The sequence below is a fragment of the Polypterus senegalus genome, chromosome 18, assembly GCF_016835505.1.
Source record: "Polypterus senegalus isolate Bchr_013 chromosome 18, ASM1683550v1, whole genome shotgun sequence".
Lineage (NCBI taxonomy): Eukaryota > Metazoa > Chordata > Cladistia > Polypteriformes > Polypteridae > Polypterus > Polypterus senegalus.
Genome location: NC_053171.1, coordinates 21634004 through 21656624, shown reverse-complemented (window position 1 = coordinate 21656624; position 22621 = coordinate 21634004). Strand labels below are relative to the sequence as shown.

General features: G+C 41.4%; 1 protein-coding gene across 3 annotated transcripts in view; it reads left to right on the top strand.

Annotated features, from left to right (window-relative positions):
* Positions 1–12314: 12314 nt before the first annotated feature.
* LOC120518782 (tandem C2 domains nuclear protein) overlaps positions 12315–22621 on the top strand; it is a 63458-nt gene continuing 53151 nt past the window's right edge. For 2 of the 3 annotated variants that reach the window (XM_039741746.1, XM_039741747.1), the window contains exon 1: positions 12325–12397. The gene's annotated coding sequence lies outside the window, so the exon portion shown is untranslated. Of the gene's footprint in view, positions 12398–22621 lie in introns of all 3 variants that reach the window. The other variant, XM_039741745.1, reaches the window with a different exon arrangement.

Genomic DNA, 22621 nt, shown 5'->3' with positions numbered 1-22621 from the left:
TTTCGTAGGCTTCAGGAATTGTATTGTTAACTTTGTGTGGAATGAGCGGCTGCTCATGGAGTCCCAAATAAACCACATTACCTGCATTATGAGGGAGCGTCAGTTATGACTCTGCGGCCATGTGGTGTGATTTCCCAATGGTGATTCGGCTCGCTGGACCAGGCCTAGGGGACACCATATAACACCTGGCTGCTGCAAACTGATGGTCATTTCTGGAGGGTGGGACTGGACACGTACCTGCCTGGGGGGTTGCCAACCAGGACCCCAAGCTGTTTTGTCTTGTGGTGGGTACCAGTGCATGCTCTCCAACCTGACCTGACCTAATAATAACTATTATTATTATTATTATTATTATTATTATTATTATTATTATTATCTAAATGAAAGCATCAGTGTTTTTTGTGATTTACTTATGGTGACTCCTGTCTTTCTGAGAGAGAATTGCAGGCAAAAGTCCAAATAAAGAACGATGTTAAAAATAACAAGTGGGTCAGCTCACTCGTTAATTTATGAACGAGATTAAGTACGATTTTAATTATGAGGGGTTTCGGCAAACATGATCATAAGTAAGAAATAACAAAGTATTTACCCTTATGAAGTGTTCGGGAAATGCAGCCAAGGTGGAACAAGCATCTCCACTTGGTGAAGTATATCCCTGGGCATCAGACCTTACTTTTACTCTATGTTAATCAAGCAGTCAGTCAGCCATTGTCCAACCTGCTATATCCTAACTACAGGGTCACAGGGGTCTGCTGGAGCCAATCCCAGCCAGCACAGGGCACAAGGCAGGAACAAATCCCTAGGCAGGGCGCCAGCCCACCGCAGGGCACAAACACACACCAAGCACACACTAGGGACAATTTAGGATTGCCAATGCACCTAACCTACATGTCTTCGGACTGTGGGAGGTATCCGGAGCACGCGGAGGAAACCCACGCAGATACGGAGAGAACATGCAACCTCCACACAGGGAGGACTAATTTGTATGAAAATGTGCTATATAAATAAATTTTGTTGTTGTTGACTGGGAGTGCTCTTATTATCCCACTCCTGGAGTGCTGCTGCTGCTGATCAAGAGCATTTGGTCAATTTATGTGCTGAGAATCTTCTGTCAAATATTCTGCAAATTAGGGTGATAAAATATACATAATAAAATAATATCTGTCTATCACAAAGAGTAAAAAAAAATTCGTTAATGACTAACGTTCACATATGTTTGCCTGTATTCTATATTTAGCAAGTTAAAACAGATAACTTGACACACCTGGAACATTTAACCGCATTGATATTTAGGCACAAACAAAAGCAGAGAACTTAACTCATGAATAAACATTTTCGGCAAGACCAGAATTACACCTCCCACCGTTTTGGCAAGTCACACCATACACTAGGTTGAAGAACAAGTTCATAGCTAGAACGTGCATCATAACTGCAAGGCCTCGTCACATTGTTCACGCCCCCTGCGCCAGCACTTGACTGTGATTGGCTGTTTGATGTCATGTAGTTTGGCACCATTAAAGCGTGGTGGACTGAAATACAGTGCGCTGCAGCAAACTCTGTCCTGAAGCGTCAACAGCCTGCTTTCCTTTCAGGCGATTTCACACTCGTAGTCTGTTTTCTTAGTTTGTTTAAATTCCTAGATAATTCGGTTGTGTTTCGTACTATAAACCTGTCAAGTTATGCAGAAGCATCAATAAATATTTTTTTCTTCCCATGCAAAAAAAAAAACACCACGGAAAGTTGACAACAGTTGTGTTTGCGTATTGATGCATTTTCCACAATTATTAACTTGAAAACTACGCGCTAAAGGACTCGTTTCAAAGTGTGCAAAAGAAGACAAGCTCAGCTGAAGACATACACTGAAGCTCATCACACGATTGTTTTAACTGTATACTGTTGACTATTAACTCTCCAGCAGTCACAATATAAACATAACTACACTTCAGTTTAGGTCATATCACATGCCCACCTCACATTCTTTCCGGGTCCTCCCTGCGTGGAGTTTGCATGTTCTCCCCGTGTCTGCATCGGTTTCCTCCGGGCACTCCGGCTTCCTTCCACAGTCCAAAGACATGCAGGTTAGGTGCATTGGCGATTCTAAGTTGTCACTAGTGGGTGCTTGGTGTGTGGGTTTGTGTGCCCTGCCCAAGATTTATTCCTGCCTTGCGCCCTGTGTTGGCTGGGATTGGACCCTGTGACCCTGTGTTAGGGTCACTCGTACACTGCCAAAATAGAGTAGCAAATCAATGCAACCTGCATGACTTTGGATGGTGCAAGCAGAAATCTAGAGAAAAGCCCACACTGACATGTGCAGAACCTTCCCAGCATTCAGATCTTCAAGTCAGAAGGAACTGTGAAGAAATTGACAACACATAGATGCCCAACATGCAATTGTCAAACTTTTTCTGACATATTAGACATTTGCTGCACACAAGCATTAAGGCATTTACAAAATGTCAACATTGCAAGGAGGAAAACAGTTCATTCAACAATAATGGAGATGATGAAGCACCTCGTTTGAAAATGGCTCTCAAAACATCCAGTGATGCTGTGCAGAAAACAAAATGAAAATAGAAAAAAAATAACTAATTTAAAACAAGGGAGACATTAGAAAAAAAATGTCTGCCTCAATAGGTAAGTCTTAAGGTTTATTTTGAAAATGGCAGTGATTGAGGAGCCAACATATGTGAAGGGGGAGGGAAATCCACAGCTTGGGGACAGTAGCACTGTGTGCATGGCCGTTCAGAGACAAGTATTTAGTGTGGCAGACAATGAGCAGACCTTCATCAGTGGAATGTGGGCCTCAATAAAGAGTCCAATGGTGTAGAAAGTCTGAAAGATGAGCGAGGGAAGTCTTCATTATTGAAGTATCTAGAAAAGGCAGTGACAAGTTAAGCTGCCATATGCCTACTGAGAAATTAAATTAATCCTGCCAGAGAAATGATTCAGAATATACTATTAAGTTAAAACATCTATTATATAGTGCCTTTCACATCCATCTATCTATCTATTATATAGTGCCTATCATATCTATCTATCTATCTATTATATAGTGCCTTTCACATCTATCTATCTATCTAGCTATCTATCTAGCTATCTATCTGTCTATCTATTATATAGTGCCTTTCACATCTATCTATCTATTATATAGCGCCTTTCATATCTATCTATCTATTATATAGTGCCTTTCATAGCTATCTATCTATCATATAGTGCCTTTCATATCTATCTATCTGTCTATTATATAGTGCCTTTTATATCTACCTATCTATCTATCTATACTCAAAAACATTAAGTAACAGAGTTGTTTACTTTATTTATCTAATTTAAGGTAATATAGCTTAAAATAGTCCTGTTTGTTTATATTATGTATCTTTTTCTAATTACGTTGGCATGATTGATTCTATTTGATGTCACATTTAATTAAATGATGTTAAAACAAAAGCGTCAAATCATTTTCAATTATCATAGGTTTAATCAGCCTTGGTCACGCCCATTTTCACTACACACAGCTAAATTTAAGTTGATGTATGCACGTGACTATCCTATATATGCATAAAGATCCGCCCCTTTTGTTGCATTTTGGTCCAAAGCACTGCCACACTTTTGTAAAGCTGGGAAGAAAGCGGCTTTTTGTGAATTGATTTTTTTATGAAATCCGTGAGATCTGGGTGGTTCTGGAAACGGATCTATGATTTTTTTTGAGAATCTGAGAATGTCGAGTTATGGCAACGTGTGTTTACTAGACTGTTTCAGAAAAATACGTTCTTGAGTGGTGCCATTTCAAAAAATATGTAGGAATCGGGCTGTATTACTAGGCTTTATTTATTGCTTTTAACGTTTCTCTAAAGAAAATTTATAAACATTTCAGTTACTGCTAAAATTTAAAAAATTCCATATATACAGTATATTAACTAAGACATTACCGTAACATATACATTTCATTTAACTTAATAAAATAAAATTTAGCTTAATGACAACATTCACTGAAATGATTATCTTTAAATAGGAATCTTTACCCACAATTCCTATTTACCGTATGCTCCTATATGCAAATAAAGTAATCTATCTATTGAAATAAACGCACAGCTGCTTTAATGTGTCCTGAGCGAATCTCACAAATTATGGTGAGCAACAGAGGACGTTATTTGCTAGGTTTTAACACAGGCTTTAATGTATGTCCATTTGGGAGACGATCATAGTTGGGGTTAAATCAGCTTTTACCAATTCACTTAAGAGGTAAAGTCCTGTTACCGTTAATTTTATTTCCCATGCCTGTCGCTTCTGTGCTACAGCTTGAGGATTATTATCATTGGTATCATGTTCGAGTTATTGTTGTACTGTGTAGGTCGACAGACGTTAAGACCGAACATCTATGCGAAAATAATATAAAACAATGTAATCGGACATTCGCTTTGAGCCCGAGTGTTCGTAGGTCTGTGTTGTTTAAAAAAATTTCGCGTCGCTCCGGACCGTCTCTGAGCAACACACTGTGTTGTGCATTGTGCAGACAGCATAGGCGCTGCTGAGACGCACAACATAAAGATGTCTTTGTGTTTCTTTTGTGGTCCGACCCGGACAAATTTTTCTAAACAAAATAAAGACAGGATTTGCTACAGAGGGTTGCACCACTAGAGGGCGCCAAGATGCTCGCCTAAACTGCCGATACCCTGAAACGGGCCTGCTACTGGTAACCAGTGAGGAGAAGAGGCGCCGCTACTCAGTTCAGTTTCATTTTGACTTTAGTGAAATGACAGAAGATTACAGGAGGTCCAGCCCCAGCTCCAGACCAACATAGTAAGTGGGCCATCTGAAATACTAGGTGGGGCAAGGTATGTAGAAGTCGCAAAAACCCCTACTAGTAATACTAGACACCGTTAGTGGGTGTGGGGTAGGTCCGACCCCCTGGAGTCGGACTTGAGGAGGACGCAAACTTTATTTTTTCATGATAACTTCAAAGTGAACACTTGTAAATCTGTCCATCCATTTTCTAAACCTGGAAATCCAGATTGTAGGGTCATGGGGGAAGCTGTAGCCTATTCCAGCAGGCTTCAGGTGCAAAGCAGGAACAATCCTGGAGGGGGCTTCGCTCCATTGCAGGGTTAATAATACATTACAAGAGAAATTATCATTGTAAAAGAGTTTATGCTTGAGAAAAGGTTCTCTTGAAAGGAAAGGATAAGAGAAGTATGGAGGATCCTTTATGTTGTACCTGATTAGTGTCTTTCTGGAGTTGACATGTTTTGTTCATGCCTGCATGGGGTTTTCCGATATGATAAGGTTAACTACATTCCAATTAAGGCGCTATATCACACATTGTGGAATGCTGTTCCCTTAAAGTTGCAAAACACTGCGTTCTAACACCCAGCCTTAAGCCATTAAGCACTGTCTCTGTGGGGTCTGCAGGTTCTCCTGTGTCAACACGGTTTATCCTCAGGTCCTTTGCTTTTTTTGAATTGTCTCAAAGATGAACATGCTATATATGTCAGTATTCCTTGGTGTGTGAGAGTCCTGTCCAGGATTTATAATGTTCTTGAACCTGATGCTATCCGGCCTCACAATACTTACAATGTGTCTTCTCAGTCAACCTGTGCTTGTTTTCTATTTGTATTGCAGTTTCCATCTACTTTCTAAAGCATAATTAGAATTGTCCCGGTTTTATCTTACAAGGGCGCAGCCAGCCTCCCAGGTAGGGTGAGTCTTATTTTCCAAAAAAAAAAAAAAAATACACTTTATTTAAATTGCCTTACCATTTTGTTCATTTTCTATGTTCCCCGGCCTAAGGGTTTGTTGTGAAAAGGTTCAAATAAACAGAGATACAACAAGACAGACCTATTGGGACAGTGACATTCATTATTCAGTGCATAGCTTTGTCTGTTTCTCATTCAAATTCTTAAAACAGTGTGAATTGCGTTAAGTTCAAAAGAAAATTTATCAAATGTTTTTTTGATTATAACTGATCTACATGAATAAAAAAAAACTTTATAAAAAATATTTGATAATACTAATACTACTGTTGGGGTGGCATGGTGGCGCAGTGGGTAGCGCTGCTGCCTCGCAGTTAGGAGACCCAGGTTCGCTTCCCGGGTCCTCCTTGTATGCAGTTTGCATGTTCTCCCCGTGTCTGCGTGGGTTTCCTCCCACAGTCCAAAGACATGCAGGTTAGGTGCATTGGTGATCCTAAATTGTCCCTGTTATGTGTGTGCTTGGTGTGTGTGTGTGTGTGTGTGTGCACCCTGCGGTGGGCTGGCGCCCTGCCCGGGGTTTGTTTCCTGCCTTGCGTCCTGTGTTGGCTGGGATTGGGATTGGCTCCAGCAGACTCCCGTGACCCTGTAGTTGGGATATGGCGGGTTGGGTAATGGATGGATGGATGAATACTACTATCATGAAATGCTATATCCAGGTTTTTATTCAGTTTTGATACTGTACTTTTAATTTGACTTTTGCATGTTTTATTTAAAAACATCCTCATTTTTAAAGACTGTTTATATTTTAAAGTGAGACTTTTCTTCTTCTCCTTCTTTCAGCTACGTTCCGTTAGGGGTCGCCACAGCTGATCATCTTCTTCCATATCTTTCTATCCTCATCATTTTGTTCTGTCACAGCCATCACCTGCATGTCCTCTCTCACCACATCCATAAACCTTCTCTTAGGCCTTCCTCTTCTCCTCTTGCCTGTCAGCTCTATCTTTAACATCCTTCTCCCAATATACCCAGCATCTCTCCTCTGCACATGTCCAAACCAACACAATCTCGCCTCTCGGACTTTGTCTCACAACCGTTCAACTTGAGCAGACCCTCTAATGTCCTCATTTCTAATCCTGTCCATCCTCGTCACACTCAATGCAAATCTTAGCACCTTTAACTCTGCCACCTCCAGGTCCGTCTCCTGCCTTCTGGTCAGTGCCAGCGTCTCCAACCCATATAACATAGCTGGTCTCATTACCGTCCTGTAGACCTTCCCTTTCACTCCTACTGATACCCATCTATTACAAATCACTCCTGACACTCTTCTCCACCCAGTCCACCCTGCGTGTACTCTCTTTTTCGCCTCTCTTCCACAATCCCCATTACTCTGTACTGTTGATCCCAAATATAACCATATTATTTATTTCAGAAGGTCTCTTTTAACCTGGTTTTGTTATCTATCACTCAAGTATTTTATGTAAATTGTTGCAGTTTTTCAAAATGTGACGATTCATTTATATACTCACCGGCCAGTTTATTAGGTCCACTTTGCTAATACCAGGCTGGACCCCCTTTTGCCTTCATAACTGCCATATTTCTTCATGGTATAGATTCAATAAAGTGCTGGAAACATTCCTCAGAAATTTTCCTTCAAATTGACATGATAGCATCACGCAGTTGCTGCAGATTTGTCGGCCACACATCCATGATGCAAGTCTCCAGTTCCACTAAAACCCAAAGGTGCTCTACTGGATTGAGATCTGGGGACTGTGGAGGCCATTTGAGTGCAGTGAACTCCTTGTCATGTTCAAGACACCAGTTTGAGATGATCTGAGCTTTTTGACATGGCACGTCATCCTGATGGAAGGAGCCATCAGAAGTTTAAGGTTTACGGTTTCTTTATTTAGTCATGTTTACACAAGAAAACATGAAATTTGCTTTCTCAGTTGCATCTAATAACAGACAAAATGAAATATCCATCCATCCATCCGTCCTCTTCCGCTTATCCAAGGTCGGGTCGCGGGGGTAGCAGCTTAAGTAGAGAAGCCCAGACTTCCCTCTCCCCGGCCACTTCTTCCAGCTCTTCGGGAGAATCCCAAAGCGTTCCCAGGCCAGCCGGGAGACATAGTCCCTCCAGCGTGTCCTGGGTCTTCCCCAGGATCTCCTCCCGGTTGGACGTGCCCGGAACACCTCACCAGGGAGGCGTCCAGGAGGCATCCTGATCATATGCCCAAGCCGCCTCATCTGACTCCTCTCGATGCGGAGAAGCAGCGTCTCTACTCTGAGCCCCTCCCGGATGACTGAGCTTCTCACCCTATCTTTAAGGGAAAGCCCAGACACCCTGCGGAGGAAACTCATTTCAGCCGCTTGTATTTGTGATCTCGTTCTTTCGGTCACTACTGACAAAATGAAATAAAACAGACAAATAGAAACAAGAAAGGTTAAGGTAAGGCAGTTAGATAATACATATTTACACCAACAAAAAAAAAGGTTACAGGATATCTATCAAAACCTTCATCATTATCTCTGATATTTCTTATTGAAAAGTCATATGGCACTAGGAAGAAAGGAGTTTGTGGAGCGATTTGTGTGGGTTTTCAAAGCGACTCTCCTTCCTGATTTACTGAACTTTAGTTCTACTTGTACATGTAATGGATGGCTGTCATCAGTTGATCAGATGATTTCCAGTTTCTTTAACATTGCCTGCCCTCTGACACACACACACAACTCAAATCATCTCCATCAGCCCCAATAACTTCAGCTCCATACTTCGTAATCTGCTGGAGCTTTTTTGATTTTTGGTTTGTCAGACTATTAAACCAGGCAATGAAACTGAAAGTAATGACAGACTGGATCAGACTGCGACAGAAGGACAACATGAGGTCCTTGTCTACTTTAAACAGTTTGAGTTTATGGAGAAGAAATAAGCGCTGGTTGCATTTAGAGAATTTTTTTTTTGTATTTGTATTCCAGTTAAGATTGTTATCTAGTGTGGTCTATGGCCGGCTTGTCATCACGGCCATTACCCCCAGGCCGCCAGATGGAGCTCTCCCTGCAGCATGGAGGCGCCCCGGATACCAGCAGGGAATCATGGACTATGGAGTTTTCCCCTACAAACCTGCTGGATACCCCTGGGGCCAACAGAGGATGCTGCAGGAAGGCCCAGAGAGTTATATGTGCCCTATAACCCGAAAGAGCATCATAAACAAAGCGACAGCAGAAGTGACGTCCTTCCAGGATGAAGAAAAGGACTTTTTATCTGACCCAGAAGTGATAAGGATCACATGAACTGGGGTTTGGAACACTTCCGGGTCAGGGACTATAAAAAGACTGTGACAGCTCCCAGAAGGCGAGCTAAACTGGGTGGAAGGGTGGCAACGCATCTGGGAGTGGTGGAGAGTTTATTAAGTTATTGGTATTGTGTTATTAATGAGTATAGTGGAGAGGAGGGTGCTTTGTGCACTGAACATTATTAATAAAGTCAATATTTGGACTTTTACTTGGTGTCTGACGTTTGATCAGAGGGTTCAAGGGAGCGATAGCGCCCCCTATCTGTCATGCTCGGTAAGTTCCTAAGTATTTATATTCAGTCACTATTTCTACCTCCTCTCCCAGAACTACAATAGGTGAACATACAGATTTCTGTCTCTTAAAATCAAATATCATTTCTTTGGTCTTTTTTACATTCAGAGTGAGAAAGTTTTTTTTTGCACCAGTTTACCGTACAGTCCACTTGATTTAGATAGCGGCTTTCATACTCCCCAGATATGCGTCCTATGAGCAGAGTGTCATCCGCATACTTGATAATGGAGCAGCGGTCATTGCTCTGTCTCAGGTCACTTGTGTACAGAGTAAACAGTAATGGTGATAAGACACACACCCTTTAAGGTGTTGAGTGCTCTGCAGTCATAAAGGGATGGACATGGTCAGCAACAATGCTCAGATAGGCTGTGGCATTTAAACAATGCTCAAATGGCATAAAGGGGCCCAAAGTATGCCAAGAAAATATCCACAACAGCATTACACCAACACCAGAAGCCTGAACCATTGATACAAGGCAGGATAGATCCATGCTTTCATGTTCTTGAAGGCAACTGACCCTACCATCTGAATGTCGCAGCAGAAATCGAGACTCATCAGACCAGACAATCTTCTTTAGTCCAATTTTGGTGAGCTCTTATGAATTGTAGCCTCAGTTGCCTGTTCTTAGCTGACAGGAGTGGCACCCGGTGTGGTCTCCTGCTGCTGTAGCCCACCTGCTCCAAGGTTTGACATGTTGTACATTCAGAGATGCTCTTCTGCATACCTCAGTTGTAACAAGTGGTCATTTGAGTTACTGTTACCTTTCGATCAGCTCAAACCAGTCTGGCCTTTCTCCTCCGGCCTCTGGCATCAACAAAACATTTCTACCCAGAAAACTGCCACTCACTGGATATTTGTCCTTTTTCTGAACATTTTCTGCAAACCCTAGAGATGGACGTTGGTGAAAATACCTGTAGATCAGCAGTTTCTGAATAGTCAGACCAGCCTGTCTTGTACCAACAATAATGCCATGTTCAAATACACCTTTCACCTTTCTTCCCGATTCTGATGATCTGTTTGAACTTCAGCCAGGTCGTCTTGATAATGTCTACATGTTGAAATGCGTTGAGCTGCTGCAATGGGATTGGCTGATTTGTGTTAACAAGCAGTTGAAGAGATGTACCTAATAAAGTGGCCGGTGAGTGCATATATAATTGCGCTTTTTCATGTGATTGCTTATTTCATAAGCACGCTTTTATTTATCTAATTTTCGCACAAATGGCGTTTTTGCTCATCGAGAGTAATGTAATACCCCTGACGCTAACGGTCCTTCTGAGTCGCGAGGGGCACACAACCAAGTTTTATCAACTGACAAAGTCGCAACAGTAGTGAGCTAATGTTAACTGAAATGTTAGCAGATGTAATTTAGATCGTGGCTATCTCAACACTTTGAAACCCAACACGGCAGGCTAAGTAGAAGACAATGTAGCTACAGTAATAATAATGTATTGTAGTACACGGAAAGTCGAAATGAAAGTCATGACATGCGTTCTTGATTTTTCATAATATCTGTACTCCAAAAATACCATTATGAGTAAAGAAGCTAATTCATGCCGGCTACGCATTTTTGGCACTTATGCCAAAGTTTTAATGTACGGATTTAATCTGTGTGTTTTCCAGTTTTTAAATAAAACGTAAAGAATATTTTAGAATCACTACGCACTTATTATATTTTATTTTTATGACCGCTAACAGTTTGGCGAAGGCTGAATGACCTACCCAAGCATTACCTCCAGAGGCGGCCTTAGGGGTGTGCAGGGCCTTGGGCTGACCAACCCCACGCGGGGCCGGTTACGTCAAACGCTGTTACAGGTATGTGCCAACTGTATAAACTAGCGCGCGAATGTAATAAAAATAATGTTCACATACACCGGATTTTCTCATTACAGTACTCAGCTAAATTTTTGCAAGATAACACGTGGACTTTATCAAAATATAACGATATAATCTATTAAAAAAGTGCAATTCATAATTCAAGACAATACCACGACAGTGCGAAATGCGATGCGGTGTCATGCGGAAAAATTAGCAGGGCCTCATCTAGAAAAGTCCTCAAATGGCAAGTACACTGCGAGTCTCGATATGCAGGGTGTCATAGCCATAAATCACGTTGATGTCATTATCATTAGCGATACATGTTTTCGTGCAAAAATATTCGGACATGTTTATGGCCTTGAAATAAAATGTTGAGTTTCATTATTTCCACAGGAAGTGTGAAATTAACGTAGAGGTATCATCATGAAATCTCTTACCGGTTTCCAGGTTTAAAGAAGAAAGTCTACTTTTATTGCCTTCTGATTTTAAAATTCGTTGATGACATCTTCGTAGTCCAATCTGGATGCACTTTCTTTTTCTATAGATATGTAGAGACGCCAACCCAGCGACTAATGGGCTATAACTATTTTAGGTAGGGATTATACTCGCAACCCTTTTCGGGCAATGAAGGTAGATTATGGAATGTTTTCAAAGACTCACATGTACAGAGTTTGACCTTTAAGGGGGATTTTAAAAGTGCCCCTCTTAGAAACATCTCAAATATATATATATATATATATATATATATATGGTCCAGATGAGCGTGGACCATCGTGAAGTGTGCGAACTGTCGACATGAAGAATCGTCTTCACGCCAAACTGGAATCGTCCCCGCATAAATCAAAGTCATCCAGACAATCTGGATCTGCATAGTTAGATCTGGACCAATATATAACTTGACAAATCCGCTCAAACGGGACACGCGGACATCAAAAGCGGGCCCCCCACTTTGCACCCCTTACCGCAGCTCTTGCTTACCTCGCTCGCCCACCGGGATAAGCTACTTTTTTTACTCAATGACATAGTGACTTCTCTAATGGGTTGATTTTGATGCTGTCAGAGTAGGATCCACCTCCTCACAATTCAGAAAATGTGTTGATCATTCCAGATCTCTGTTAATGTATTGTACTTACTGTACTTATCAATGTCTTCGCCTAATACGGCGGCGCTAGGACCGCGCGGAGGCAGACTCGAAAGGGTTTGTACAAAAAGTTTGCGCGTTCCCGCAGGCGCCAGTGGTCTTGAGCGGCTGCCGTTCATGTAAGCATCTTACTACTCTGAAGTGAGCGGTTTGCTTTGGAAGCGTGGACGAGGTAAGTAACTGGCAAGCTATAATGGTCTGTCATATTTTACTCAGTTGTGTTTTTCTCTCCTTTCTTTCTCTTACGTTGTTAATTGCGGATGGGGCACTCCTTGTCTTGAGAACTCGCGATTATAGCAACTTCGACAAGTAACGCCGTAAGTGCCGAGTCTGCCGTTGCCGCCGGGTTCTGAAACTGAGTGTCCACATTTCGTCTGGACTGGACTGGCCACTTAAGAGATAGTATACTTGGTTCGCTGGCGTTCAGAAACGGACGTGTTGTGAGTGGACGTGGGACTCTGCCTTATTCACAAGGAAACGAGGACCGTCATCTGGAGCCAGCAGCGGTCCTAAACGATGCTCGGGTCCGCGGGGCTAGGCAGAGGTTCTCATGGCAGTGTTATCACTGCATTGCATTACGGCCTTTTACACATGTATGCAGTACGTGTGGACAGATGACTACTTTCAGTTTGTTTAAAAAATTTATCAGAGCGGCAGGGAAAGTTGTGTAGTGAACCAACCAAACAGGGCACGTTGTGTGGTGTTAAAATTGCGGCTAATCATCTGAGAAGCGAACATTTGTAGGCAAGTGCAAGACACAGGCATTACTCTGAAATATTTCAACTACAACAACAAAATGCAGTATTCTGTTTTCATATTGTATTCTTTGATACCATATAAACTGCCCTTCAACTATAAATAGCAACATACACATCAAAAATGGGTGGATGAATGGATGTATTCCGTAAAGAAAACGTTCTGTAAACACGGATTCCCATCTAATTCTAGCTCCTTACCCCTCTCCATTCTGCATGCGCTTGGATATTAATCCTCCATTAAGCAGTCCATAATATATTTGAGACAATTATTATGTTAAGCACTTACAGTATTTGCACATACACCTCAAATTCTTCCCGGGTCCTCCCTCCCTGCGTGGAGTTTGCATGTTCTCCCAGTGTCTGTGTGGGTTCCCTCTGGGTGCTCTGCTTTCCTCCCAAAGTCCAAAGACATGCAGGTTAGGTGAATTGGCGATCCTCAATTTTCCCCAGTGTGTGGTTGTGTTGTGTGTGCAGATGTGTGTTTGTGTTCACCTTGCGATGGACTGGCGCCCTTTCCAGGGTTTGTTCCTTCCTTGAGCCATGTGCTAACTAGGGCTGGCTCCAGCAGACCCCTGCGACCCTGTTCAGGATTAAGCGAGGTATAAAATGACTGACTGACCTCACCATTCTGCACTCTTAAAAATAAAGGTGCCAAAGTGGTTCTTTAGACTGATGCCATAGAAGAACCATGTGTAGTTCTCAGAAGGACCATCTACATACAGAATCGCAGAATGAAATGTCTCTTTGTCAAGCAGGGCATGTACATGAAAGAATACAGACAGCCCTGTAAAATGCCATTAAGGAGCCATTATTCTAAGAAGTGTAGAGCTGCATCCATCTCTCTATGTATATTTTTATGTTGCTCAGTATAATTCAGATGCTGGACTGGCGTCAAGTGGCATCAAGCAACTGTGAATGAAGCATCAGACCTTTGCTGGGCACACTCAGACACAGAGATCAACTGTACCTCAAAATCGTGTTTAGTTAACCTAACATGCACATTTTAAAAATATGGGAGAAGATCTTGAGAATCTAGTGAAAATGGGGAAAACATGCAGAACTGAACACAGACTGAGGGGCCGGCTGGCATTTATACTCGGTATTCTAAAGCTGTGAAGCAGCGACTCTGGCCACTGTGTCTCCATGGTAAAGCTGTTCATTTATGTAACATTGTCAAAACGTCTTTTCCAGTTTAGGGTTGAGCAGAGTCTGCCCCAGCAATGCTCAAGGAAATAACTCTGGACAGGTTGCCAGTCCATCACAGGGCACACTCGTGCGTACCCTTACACTTACAATTGTAGAACTGATAATTAAACTTTCTTGCACATCTTTAGTGGATGTGTGAGAAAAACCCACATGGGCAAATGGTGAGGGCATAAAGTCAACATGGATGACATCCAGGCAAGTGATTTGAAACCAGAATGTTAGTTGTTGAGGCAGCAGCGCTACCCAGTACTGCACTGTATACTTTTGTTTCGTGTTTATTAAAGATATAGTGTGTCAGGTTCAAGAAGCACTGACGTACTCTCATACTTCATATTATAAACACTGATGGTCTAAGTGTGTTTACGTGTCTGTTTCAAAACATTGTAGTCTGTTGTTGTATTAGTGATTGAATATTTTAGTCCAATTTTAAGAATTACATGAAATATAACTAAATAAAATAGAACAATATAAGAACATTGTGGGGCGGCACGGTGGCGCAGTGGTAGCGCTGCTGCCGCGCAGTTAGGAGACCTGGGTTCACTTCCCGGGTCCTCCCTGCGTGGAGTTTGCATGTTCTCCCCGTGTCTACGTGGGTTTCCTCCGGGCGCTCCGGTTTCCTCCCACAATCCAAAGACGTGCAGGTTAGGTGGATTGGCGATTCTGCATTGGCCTTGGTGTGTGGGTGTGTTTGTGTGTGTCCTGCGGTGGGTTGGCACCCTGCATTGTGCCCTGTGTTGGCTGGAATTGGCTCCAGCAGACCCCCGTGACCCTATTCGGATTCAGCGGGTTAGACAATGGATGGAAAAACATTGTACTGAGTTGAGCACAAAACAAATGCGATCAAATGTAGAAATCCATCCATCCATTAGCCAACCTGCTATATCCTAACTACAGGGTCACAGGGGTCTGCTGGAGCCAATCCCAGCCAACACAAGGCGCAAGGCAGGAAACAAACCCCGGGGAGGACCCACACACACACACCCACACACTAGGGACAATTTAGAATCTCCAATGCAGTAGAAATACGCGCACCTATATATCCATGAATGACCAGATACCAAAGGGCAGTAACAGTCTAGAATAGATTACACAGATATGTTGTACATATTTTGTCCACATTCACTGAACCTGTTGTATGGGAAAGAGAAGATGTAATTTACTCATTTTAGCAATTACAGTACTCATGTTACAAGTGGGGCGGCATGGTGATGCAGTGGGTAGCGTTGCTGCCTCGCAGTAAGGAGACCCGGGTTTGCTTCCCGGGTCCTCCCTGCGTGGAGTTTGCATGTTCTCCCCGTGTCTGCGTGGGTTTCCCCCGGGTACTCTGGTTTCCGCCCAAAGACATGCAGCTTAGGTGCATTGGCGATTCTAAATTGTCCCTAGTGTGTGTGCGTGCCCTGCCCAGGGTTTGTTTCCTGCCTTACGCCCTATGCTGGCTGGGATTGGCTCCAGCAGACCCCCGTGACCATGTAGTTAGGATATAGCGGGTTGGATAATGGATGGATGTTACAAGTGTTAGTGTTCTAAACGTGGTTATCTCTTTTCTATTCCTTAATATTGTAGCTCATTTTGTAAAAAGTTCACTTGGTGTAGGTGTACTCCTGCTTGTGTGATATACATGAATTAAGGTTTAGTTTACTCAGAGTTTTTACTGTATATCTATGGTCCCAAATGAAAAAGAGAGACCCTTTCCTCAGTGAAGGACCACCAGTATGTGCACTATACCCGTCATTGTTCTACATGGTTATGTATTTTGTCAGTTTTCAATAATAATGTGCCATGTCAATAAGTCTCCATTTATAATTTGAAGCACCTCTCGTTGTTGCATTATACAAATATCTAGCACTCTTTACTTGGCAAAGCACTTCCACAACACTCATACTGTAAGTATTGCAGATGATTGTTTTACATTTTGTATATTTTCCTTAGGGTGGCATGGTGGCGCAGTGGTAGTGCTGCTGCCTTGCAGTATGGAGACCTGAGTTCTCTTCCCGGGTCCTCCCTGCGTGGAGTTTGCATGTTCTCCCCGTGTCTGTATGGGTTTCCTCCCACAATCCAAAGACATGCCAGTTAGGTGGACTGGCGTTTATAAATTGGTTCTAGTGTGTGCTGGGTGTGTTTGTGTGTGTCCTGCGGTGGGTTGGCACCCTGCCCAGGATTGTTTCCTGCCTTGCGCTATGTGTTGGCTGGGATTGGCTCCAGCAGAACCCCGTGACCCTGTGTTCGGTTTCAGCGGGTTAGAAAATGGATGGATGGATATTTTCCTTAATAATGAGGCAACATAACATTTAAGCTGTTCTACTGCTGCATCACATAAATTGGTGTTCAAGGTTTTGCCACATTTTCTGAATGTTTAGTACTGAACTCCTAAAAATAAATTATTTTTCTTGCATACAGTACTGTATACCATATCTGCATGATGCCTTCTTACAGATTTAAGTATACTGTAAACCAGATATAAAGTTACAGTTTACCCAGTTTATGAGCTACAAAGCTAACATTCCTGTTTTTTACAAGACTGCTAGTGTGACCCAAAGAGTGATTTTTTTTTAATTCTATTTTGCATATAGGCTCATAATTATGTGTCTTCCATGTAGATTGTTGTAAGATGTTCCTCTGCAACATATTTTTTCTTTTTTGTGGGTATAAACAGCACAAAAAGCAGGTTTTTAAAATCATTTTTTTCACTTTTAAATCTGTTTACACAGTAATTCACATGATGGGCTATTAAATGAAGTTTATTAGTTGGTCTCAGTCTTTGTGATACCATGAAAGGCAGATATTCAGTTAAGAGCTTTCAAGAATAAAAGGCATTTTTAGTTCATTGTAGATGCCTAATACTGTATATTCTTTTTCATTTGAGAATGTGTGTGTTTTTTTTTTGTTTCGAAAGAATCAATTCACAGATGTTTATGGCAAATATACGTATGCCAAAGGATCTTCATATGAGCTAAAATCCATTTGACAAATACTCCGGTCTCAGAAGGAAGAAAAAAGGTGCATGATTAAATGTCTCCACTAGGAGGCCCTTTTTCACACATTTCAAAGCAAATAATTTTAAATATACCAAGCTTTACATAAAGTGGCAGTTTTCTTCCAACCTGATGATGCGGTGAAATCGGGCAAATTAAGAAAAAATAGATTTCAGGCCAACAAAACTATCTTCAAAGGCTCTTAAGTTTTCTTGTAGACATTTTTACATGAGTTACATGCTTGTTAATGTGATTCCTTCAGTCTAAATCTGAATTGCATTTTGGGTTAACTGAGAAAGTAATGTGCCTGCAGTGGTTTTTGTTTCTTGATTCACACCCTACTCTCATTCCAGATAGCTGTGAGGATGAAAGGTTATGTATGTACTTTATGTAAGTACAAACACTGCTGCTCTCATCCTTTTGTCCCACTTTCTTCAGATGTCAGTGTTCTTTGTTCCCCATTTCCCTTTGTTTATCTGAAATCTTACAGGATAGCAGCAGTGTCACAGATGTTCATCCTCGCAGAATAATGGCTCTTCTGAACTCGGCAGACAAGTAAATAAATGCAATAAGGAGCTAAGGCAAGACACCTAAGTGAGTTCTGTGGTTAAAAAGACCTTGGATAACTTGAGTGATTAGCCAAGCTCGACGCTATCACACATTTAGGACAAACATGACACTATGCTAAGAAAGTTGTGGTTGTCGTGGCAACTTGGTTCAACTGTAATGTAATTCCTCGTATTCACAATTATTCTGAGAAATCACCTGGGACCTTGTGCAGTGCTTCAGGTTTTAGTGGAATTGAAAGAGAAATTCTGCATCAAAACCGGGAAAAGAATGAAATAGTTCTTAATCTTGAGGCTGTGTATCTGTTTCTTAAATATTGTAAACTGAATACTTGGGCAGTAAAGTTGTTTTGCTTAATATTTTCTTTCTTAGTCCCTTTGCTGCATTTGTTGAATTTAATACAGCATTGTTAGCAACTTGGCAGTTAAAGGTGCATATTATGTCAATATGAAATAAAAAGTCTATTTTTAGTTATGACGAAATACATTCCTATGTTGGCTATACAGCAGATGTTAACATTTGTGCAAAGTTCAGTTGAAAAAATCCCTGAGGTTCATTCCAGCCTAGCCTTTTTCTAAAGGTGCCAAACTTAAAGGCAGCCCATACCTGAACCATTGAAGGTATTATTAACTCGCAGTATTTATATGGTGATTATGTATAACCAACAATGAAAAAAACATGTTAATAGCTTACAGTAGGCAGTGTTTAACTCTTTCAGGGCGGATGTCGACTTCCATCGAAATTCAGGGGTAGAGGACGGTAATTAGCAGTAAACGGTGACAAAACTCACCATTATGTTTTAGTTCGACTCTCTTCAAAGTTTGCTTCGTTGATTTGACTGAGATTTCCTGTCCGTGCATGAGTAGCGAAGAGCAAACAACCCCTCAATTGGCATCGACATCTGGCGAGAGACTAAAGCGAATGCGGAAAGCCAGATACTCTGTGGATGACATTTTGTGTATCATATCGCTGAGTTGGACTTGAGGTTGTCGGATTTTGATGTAAGAGATCTGGAGATCGAAAATGAAAGTGAGGGGCCAGCATCAGCTGATCGTGGTGCTGGACATGTCCGTATAGCTAATGCACCTTCGAGGACCGGCTCTTACGATGACAAGAGGTACAACCCAATTTGCATCAGACTGAAACTGCTACACGAAGACAGCCAGGCAGACGGCCTGTCGCGTATTCCTGCAGGTCATCGAGCTGCCCCAACGCACCAGAGACACAGATCGGGCACCAACAGCAGTCACGACATGCAGCAAAAGACGTTTTATGTTGATTTATGTGTGAAACCATTGTTTTGTGTGCTATTCAGAAAAATGAAAAAAATATTTAGCCCTCAAAGAGTTAAATGTTATATTTTCATTCAAATTAGGGGGCAGCACAGGGGTACACTGGAGCTTTGAAGTGTAAATTGTTGATAACGTATTGGCAGCATTGAAGAAATTACAGTAGGTGGTATGGTGATATGTGAAAAAAATCATGTCAGTCAAAATGAAAGTAAAGATGTGTTTAACAGCAATGAGACAAGTGTTAGTGTAGGGTGCCGAGACATGTGCAATAAGGAAAATAGAGCATGCTAAGGGCTTACTGAGACAGAGACTAAGGAATAAGGAGGTTTAGAGAAGTGCAAGAGCAGTGAAGACCAGTGAGAAAAGTAGAGAAGATAGATTAGAAGACTACTTTCTGAGAAATTAATTCATGCATTTATTTCTACAGGATTGACTACTGCAATGCGGTGTTCACTGGATGTTCAAACTGTTCTTTATACAGCCTCCAGTTAAATCCAAAATGCTGCTTTAAGAATTATTATAAGAACAAGAAAATACAAACACATAACTCTAGTTCTTAAATCCTTACTTTGGCTCCCGGTTAAGTTTAGGGCTGATTTCTAAATCCTCCTTTTAACATATAAAGCATTAAATGGCCAAGGTCCGGCTTACTTGTCTGAACCTATCATGACTTAGAAACCAGAATGTACATTAAGATTTCAAGATGCCGGTCAGCTTAGGATTCCAAAGATTAATAAAATAACAGTGGGAGGTCGAGCCTTTATTTACAGGGCCCCTAAACTGTGGAGTGGTCTGCCTGCTACTATAAGAGATGCCCCTTCGGTCTCAGCTTTTAAATCCCGGCTGAAGACTCGCTACTTCAGTTTAGCACACCCTGACTAGAGCTGCTGATTAACTGTACAGACTGCATCTCTGTTGTTAGACATTAGCACTAAAACATAAGTAACATGATAGTTAGAATTGGATACTAACCCTCATCTATTCTGTTTCTCTTCTCTGCCAAGTTGTTTTGCCTGCCTAAGGCAAAGTCATCCCTGATGGAGGATCGCAGGAGAGGGGTCCTTTCATCAGATTGGCTGGCCCAGCGCTGTTTCAGCTGTGGAACGGCCAAATAGGGGAGGCTGCTTGATGGCTGAGGTCTCCAGGACACTAAACAAATCTAAATCATATTATGTGATATCATGTACTGTTAAATTCTGCTCCGTAATAGTAACATTTTTATTTTTACAATGTATTGAGGATTTGTTCTGTGTATTATATTGTATTGTATTGACCCCCCTTCTATTGACCCACTGCACGCCCAACCTACCTGGAAAGGGGTCTCTTTTTGAACTGCCTTTCCCAAGGTTTCTTCCATTTTTTCCCTACAAGAGTTTTTTTTGGAGTTTTTTCTTGTCTTCTTGGAGAGTCAAGGCTGGGGGGCTGTCAAGAGGCAGGGCCTGTTAAAGCCCATTGCGGCACTTCTTGTGTGATTTTGGGCTAAACAAAAATAAATTGTATTGTATTGTATTTTATTGGTATGTGGTTAGCAAAAACAAAGGTTAAGATGATCAAGTGGAGATGGAGTAGGCCTCTCACAAAAAGATGGCCAAGAGAAGAGAGGGTGGACTGTTTCAGGAGCAATATGAGGGAAAGAGAGTTAAGGGTAAAGGATACGCAATTTCCCCTTGGGATTAATAAAGTATCTCTATCTATCTATCTATCTATCTATCTATCTATCTATCTATCTATCTATCTATCTATCTATCTATCTATCTATCTATCTATCTATCTATCTATCTATCTATCTATCTATCTATCTATCTATCTATCTATCTATCTATCTATCTATCTATCTATCTATCTATCTATCTATCTATCTATCTAGGCAAAGATGGAGGACAGTCATCTAGGTAGCCTGTCCTTGGCAAAGGGATCCGAGTTGGTAAAAAGAACAAGAAGTAGACTTTGCCAGAGTGGATAGTGTTGCCTGACAGTGACAGCAGAAACTCCTGTCTTTGTGGATTGTCATTCTTTTGCTTGTGTAGATTTTCTTCCAGGTATGTCAGATTTCCTCCCTTATCTCAGCGATGTGTGCATTCTAATTCAGATTCCTGCCCTGCGCTGAGTGGTGCCAGAATAGTAGCTGCTGAAAATTCTCGTCTTCCACATCAAAACAGTTTTGATGTATACCTTGCCACACAAGTTAATAACATCTCTTTGAAACACACAAATGCTATAGCGGACCATTAGAACTCTTTTTATTACTGTAATTTTGTATATCTGAATCTGCTAAAGTCTGAAGGTGTACATAAAAACATTAGAAAAGCCTACACAAAATTAGGCCATTTAGCCGAACAATGCTTTCCAGTCCTTATTCACCTTTGATTTGCAACCTTGTTACAATTTGAAATTTGCAGGTCATCAATGAAGTTCTAATAACAAAGGAACTTCTTTTTTTATTGTTAGTAACTTGTTTTATGTCTCTGTTTTAAATAAATTTAAGGTAATAGATGGTATCTACAGCAGGGGTGTCAAACTCCAGACCTGGAGGGCCGTAGTGGCTGCAGGTTTTCATTCTGACCCTTTTCCTAATCAGTGACCAATTTTCACTGCTAATTAAGTTCTTTTCCCTTCATTTCAATTCATTTTTAAGGATTCAGTCCTCTGAATTGATTCATTTCTTCATGAAATGGCAGCCAAACAGAAATGAGACGTGAAATGAGCCAACAGATGAGCAGTTGAACTGGTATTTCAAACTCCAACCAATTTCACTTCCAACCAATCTATTAATGAGAAGTTGCTTCTTGCTGTTAATTATGGCCGTTATTTAATTTTGTGGCCTGTTGCTGCTCTGATTCTGCCACAGCAGACATTTCCAAAACTGTTGATTTTCTGTTCGTCAAAATCTTTTGGTGACCTAAGAGATCAACCTTACTGAGACCTTCACTTTTCTTTATTTTCACATATTGTGTGACGGGCACAGGTAAGATGGTCATGTGGTGGCTCGTTTTGTGTCTCATTATTGTTCGGCTGCTAATTAAAAAAGAGACAACTAAGGGGCCTGAGTCAAGTTAATTAAAACTAAAGCAAAAGAAGTTAATTAGCAGCAAAAACGGCTCAGCAATGAAGAAGATGGTCAGAATGAAAACCTGCAGCCACTGCGGCCCTCCAGGACTGGAATTCGACACCCGTGATCTACAGCGTATTATCTCTCATGTCACTTCTTAATCTTGGTTTGCTTACCTCATCAGCTTTTCTCTGGATTTTCTCCAATGCCATCATGCTAATTTGGTGCTGTGAAGACCGGAAATGCAAGCAGTATTTCAAATCTGTTCTCAAACAAGTGTTTTTCAACTTAAAAATAACTTTCTCCTTTTGTAATATAAACTATAACTCTATTAAGTGTTTAAATCACTTCTGTATTGTCTCTGATTGTGAACAGTGGCAGGTCCACAATCCACCAAAGTTTTTTCTCATACTTTCAAGTTTCAGACTCCCCTTGTGTAATATCTCACAATTTCAGTCCATAATGGTACAATGTAAATTTATTTACACCAAAATTGCATTGGGCACATATCTGCTTGAGCCTGCATTATGTCCTTCTACATCTGCAATCAAT